We start from the raw sequence: 6,196 nt of genomic DNA, 5'->3' as shown, positions 1-6,196 counted from the left end.
GTCATTGAAGCAGTATGTGACCAGGTTTCCAGGTATAGAGACGATCTCTGATGCCATAGAGGGGCCTCAAACATGCAATTTCTTGCGATTTCTTTGGGTTCCAGTCCCCTGCAGTCACTCGAGCGACTAGTAACTGATATGCTGGGTCGTCCAGGGCTGCCTCTTCAACACTTTTCTCGTCTATGGTGCACTGCTCCTGTAGGTTTTCTGTAATTTCTGACACCATAGCAATCATTACTTCTTCATTGAAGCTCACATCCTGTCTATCTGGTGCCGTCCTCGGGGCAGGAAATCGAGAGAGGAAGTCAGCAGCATGGTTTCTCTTGCCTGGTATGTATTTAACGTTGAAATTATACAATGTTTTCTCCTTTAATCTAAATAGCCTGGGGTTGGTAATATCACCGAGACTTCTGTTGCCTAGTAACTTGACTATAGGGCACTGGTCTGTGACAATGGTTAAGTTCGGGCATCCCAATTAGAATAATCATGCCTTTTTTAAGCACCAGGCCACCGCAAGGGCTTCCCCCCCTGCAATATTGTTGAAGGATGACGAAGCCCATGCACTCCTTACTCCAGTCAGTGACTGCAACAGTCGGTCAGAGCTTTTCGTAGTAGGTGAGGCCATCTTTGGCTGACTTGCAGACGATGTCTTGCACTTGACGAAACTTCTCCTGAAGGTGCTCATCCCAATAGACCTGTTTGCCTGAGGGCTTCTTCAGCAGGTCCCTAAAGTGGGTCATGATGGCCACTGTTGTCAGGAAGGGGGCCAGCTAATTGACAAAACCATACCATGACTTGATGTCAGATATTGTGGACTTTTGGGGCATAGAAAAACTTTTGATGGCAGATAGATAATGTTCTGAAGGCTTGTAGGAGTCCCAACCGACGTCGAACCCGACGAATTCAACTTCTTTCTTGCAGAACTTGCATTTTCTGGTTTGAAAGTGATGCCTTTATATTCACAGACTGCGAGGAAGTCATGCATATTCTAAAAAGCGCTTTCTACGCTCGAATCATACAGAAGTGTGTCGTCCACACCCTTAAACTTCCTGGGTACTTCTTCAATGGCATCATTGAAACGGTGTGTATATGCGTCGGAGGCAGAACAATGTCCCATTGATGTCCTGCCCCTAGGTGTGATGAATGTGGTTAGGGGTATGCTTTCCTTGTCCAGTTCTACCTGGGGAAATCCCCAATAAGCGTCAGCCACAGTCTTGTATGAGCAAAGGGGAATGCTAGATACCATATCTAAGGGCGTAGGGGTGTGGTGCGCCTCCCTTCTACAACTTGCATTGAGTTTTTGATAGTCAACCGTACGCCTTGGTTGCCCTGATTTCTTGGCCACGACCACCATACGTGAACACCATTCTGTGGGCTCCCCAGGGGGAGCTCTTTGTAAGACCCCTCTCTTGACGTCCACCTCCAACTGGGCTTTCATCTCCTTTTCCCAGTGCTTAGGTACTGACGCAGGTGTGTAGCAGGCGTAAGGAACTGCGCCAGGTAATAAGTGGATACTCTGGGGTTCCCCATCCATTACCAGGAGGGGTTCTCTCTTGGTGTTGAAAGTCGTACTTGAAAATGGCCTAATAACCAGTTTTCTAATCTGGTAATATTCTCCTCACTAGGGGGAAACGGAATGGCCGACAGTCTCGCTGGTTGATTAGTTATTTCAGCTAGTGTATGGGTTGCACTTGCTGCTGTGGGGGCACAATCCATGAAGGGGGCGTGGTTTGGAAACGTTTCTGGAACAAGACCAAGTTTCTTGCAAGCATCCAGGTATAAATAAAAATCAATGGAGGACTTTACAAAGTGTACTTCCTGGGTTGTGTGCCTCCCCTTGTATTTTATGGTACAAGAGGTCAACTCTAAACACTTCAGATGCAGGTTGGCAAAGCCTCACAATTCTCCCTTCCACCTCAGCTTAGCTGGTTTTATGTTCAAAGTCGCAAGAATAGCAAGTCTCGCAACACAAACCGTGGCACCAGTGTCTGGCACCGCTCGTACACAGGACCACTTTCCCAAGCTGGCCAAGCATACATCGACACGAAAAGTGGGTTGCGGGGACAGCCCATTCCGCAACCCTGCCTCTGCCACTACGACAACACCGCGATGACTGCACCAGCTATGTCCGACTCCGCTGCCAGACCACTAACATTATTCCTTGCACTCCACCCTTTGCAACACCTGAAGAAGGTGACTGGTTTTACCGCACCCGTGACATGTCATTTTTCTTGCAGGACATGAGGAATACCCATGGGTATGACGAGTACCACAATTACCACAGGTGCGAGATTGTACTTTTACAGGGGTGCTCCTGTCACAATTACTAAGGGCGGCTGCCACCTCCACCTCATGTTCCTCCTCAAACTCACCGACGGTAGCTGCTCTAGGGGAGCTACTAAGCCATGCCCTATTACAAAGGGCGTTGTCCCAGGTGGCCTCGAATGCACTGCATATGACTCTGAAGGAGTTGATATCACGAATATTATTGCATGATTGAAGTGCTTGTCTTCTGAGCACTTTATCACTTAGGCCTGCCATGAGCTTACGCAAATGCATATATTCAGATAAATCATGATTGCAATTAGGGCATGTGAATGCACAATCAGTAGCATTTTGCATACACTTAATAAAATAATCGTTGAAGGACTCATTAGGGTCTTGGGCCAAATAGAAAAACTCTAGCCAGTGCACCGCTTGATTAGAAGCTTTTACTACCATTTGCTTAACCACATTGAATGCCCCTTCAGTAGACAGGGCATTCCACTGGGCGTCAGTATACCTAGAATCAAGGGCACTTTACAATATCGGAACACAATGCAGCCTATGTAATGAATTGCCTCGTTAGGCTTCAACTTGCATAGTTGCAACCAACACTCCATTGACCGTTTCCAAGACCTGAAAGCTGGAGGAGACACCTCAGCCTCGTACTTTCCCGGAGCCGCTGAAGGAGGGACCCTTGGTTGGGATACATTGCTACCCTAGAGTGACAATGCTATCTCAGCCTGGAGATTCTGAATGGGTTGTTGCTGGGTTTGTAACACGTGGTGAGCCTGCAGCATGGAAGCTGGCGATATCCTGATGCCGGTTCAAGAGATTCTTGTCCTTGCAATCCTGTCCCTAGAGAATGCAAATGAGGGTCTTCTCGGCGGTGGTGCCATGCTGTGCCATGTTTATTACTGTAGGTCCTCTTTTTCTTTTCATTCACTGCACCATGTTGGATTTTAAGCAAGGCAGGATCAGGAAATGATAGTCAACGGGGTTTCATATCTTCATTGCAACTGAATCACAGCAGAAGGAAATACAGATAGCCTATGACGTGGACAATGACGTCACTTATGTGGGCGGCGCTCAGGTGCAACAAGCATCCTCATCTTAACACATCTTACAGCAATTGACCACAATTATCATCATCATCAAAATCTGAATTATCGCATTCAACTAAAGCATTCACTTTCTTTTTAAAAACTTTCTTTTTCTTAGATTTGTAAAACGGACTTTTACCATCACTGTTCTTTTCCACACTTGGCTTAGGCGAGGCCTTTTGGCCCTAATTTGTCTCTATAAAGTGAGGACAAACACGTTTCAGGTGCCCTTTTCTTTTACAGAAAGAACAAGATTAAAGGGAAAATCTGCAATTCTCACTACGAGGAGGATAACCACAATGTCTAAAACTAAAATTAGCTTTACTTGTGTTTGCACTATAATTTGAATTTAAAACATTAACACTATCAGTTAAACCAACTTCCTCAGAACAGAAAGCTTTCTCAAAATTCAAAACTCTTTTAAGGGTTTCTAACGAAGTCATTGTTTGTAAATTCAAATTTTCAGAAGGCAAATTCGGAAAATAAACTTCATTATCAATGGCCATAAACAACTGATCTCTGCCTTGACTGTCAAAGGCAGTACCAAAATCACAATCTGAAGCTAAGGATTTCAAATCAGCACAAAGGTCACGCAATGACTCGCCACGATTTTTCTTCCTTTGCTGAAACTTAATCAAAGATCTGTGATAGGATGGTTTCACAATAAAATGTGTTTTCAAAAGAGAAACAATATTATTACATTTTAAAGACGCATCATGAGGTAATTTAGGTGTACAAAGAGAAACTAAAACACTGAAAGCCTCTGTACCTAAAGAAATAAGTAGACCATTTTTTGTTCTTAACATCCTCAGTGATGCCATAGTGACCAAAATGTGCTTGCAGCATAGTCAACCAAACGTTTAGCTTGATCTTTTTAGGATCACAAGGATCAATCTCACTTTGGGATCCCAAAGCCATCGTACAACACTATAAATCGTTGAATCCACGTACACAATAACAGGCAAAAACGAAGCTAGGCAGTTTAGGCAAACAGGTTATGCAGCATAGCAGATTTACTAGCCAGCCTAAAAACAATGGAAAAATACAGCTTACCAAATCCAATGGCACAATTCTTCCACAAAACAATGTCATCACTCCTGAGAAACAGGTTGACATCAGATAGCCTAGAGATATAGCCGAAATGCAAGGAACTTTGGTCCGGACTCCCATACAAGGCATACACATGGTTGGTGCACACCAGCGTCTAGAAATCTGCTCACAAAGTCAACATTCTGCATCTAGACTTCATTCGTCACCACTTTATCATGAGTTCAAGGTGTTGGGGTTAGCATTAAACCAAAGTCATCGCCAATACTGACTTTATTAAGTAGAAAATAGCTCACAAAACCAAATGGCCATTGGCGAACCTTGGGTCGGCAGAATATGAAACAAGGAAAAGCATAAAACGTTATAAAAGTATAGATGACACAAGGGTACAAAAGTATTGGAATCTATGGGAGAGGTTTCAATAATTTATAATACATAACAATAAGCAAAAAAAAAAAAGGAATAAAACTTGATTATATTCAATTGTAAAATAATAATAAATCAATATATGACATAACCCCTCTCTCCTTTCTTTCTCCCTTTATCCCCAGGGTGTGAAGAATTTTTCTTAACTCTTCTTTCCTCTTATATTTTGATCTCACTCCCAATATTGTAGTTACCCCTTAAAGTTTTGCTCCCACATTTACTTTACGATTTCTTTACCGAAAACATAGGGAAAACTGCTCTAAATCCACTAAACTCGTTGACAATAGCATATGCCATGTTCATGACGTCACAGAGTAGAAATACAAAACAAAAGCCTTACGCCGGCATACGATGGTTCTTTCCTCAAACTAAGTGTGTCGAGATAAATTAGTACACTGGTTTTGAATCCAATGTCAATAGTGCTGACACATAAGCAGCTTATTTTATTTCTCAGTACCTATTCAGGTTAGTTAATTTTAAGATGTATGCCCATTGCACCAGCCCATTGCTAATTGCTCATTTGAAGGATTTATTTTTAGTAAGCCAGAAGCCAGAATAGGTAGGATAATTATGTATGTATATTCCCTTAGAGCTGCAATATTTCTCTTCGTATTTAGCACAAAAGCCTGCCTCCTTCTCACTCCTTACAACGTTGCATTGCCCTGCCCTAAAGTCCCGATATGGCACCTCAACTGCCTTATTCTATGCACCACGACCCTCACCTGGTTTGGAAGCTTGAACCCAGGTGAACCCATGGGACATAAAGGTCGGCCCATACGTACAAGAGTCGTAGTCGTAACCAACTGACCGACCTGGTCAGTCAATCTGTGCACCTCTGGCTCACCCCCTAACACGACTCCCATCAAACAGGAAATGTTTATTATCACTTGGAAGGCATCACATGACAATGATAATATCTGCAATGAAAGATAGCACGATGAGAAATGAAATGGCATTTGGATCGGCAGTCAAAATAAATTCAATATGAAATTACACTGACACCTAATAGCATATATGAGTCAGTTAATAAATTCACAATATACTCAGCTAGCTAATGAACCATTTGCTGCTAGCATATACTAGATAATAAAGTTTAGCTAAAGTCTATAGACAATAATACTGTACCATATACGCAGCGAGTAAATGAGCTACCAAACTGAAACACCATTTGTTTACATTCTCACAAATGACTCAAATGAGCACCAATGTATAGACGACGCAATACACATAAATGAAATAGGATCCTATAATGCACATAATGTATAGACGACACAATACACATAAATGAAATAGGATCCTATAATGCACATAAATGAAAAAGGATCATATAATAATTATAACATGTACAACAGATATGA

General features: G+C 42.6%; 1 long non-coding RNA gene across 1 annotated transcript in view; it reads right to left on the bottom strand.

Moving 5' to 3' along the window:
• LOC137648628 (uncharacterized) overlaps positions 1-6,196 on the bottom strand; it is a 139,849-nt gene that overhangs the window by 17,844 nt on the left and 115,809 nt on the right. Inside the window, exon 2 of the long non-coding RNA XR_011045664.1 lies at positions 5,561-5,755. This is a non-coding gene — a long non-coding RNA (uncharacterized lncRNA). The remainder of the gene's footprint in view (positions 1-5,560; positions 5,756-6,196) is intronic.

This window comes from Palaemon carinicauda, chromosome 10 (assembly GCF_036898095.1).
Source record: "Palaemon carinicauda isolate YSFRI2023 chromosome 10, ASM3689809v2, whole genome shotgun sequence".
Taxonomy (NCBI): Eukaryota; Metazoa; Arthropoda; class Malacostraca; order Decapoda; family Palaemonidae; genus Palaemon; species Palaemon carinicauda.
This window is presented reverse-complemented; position numbering and strand designations above follow the sequence as displayed.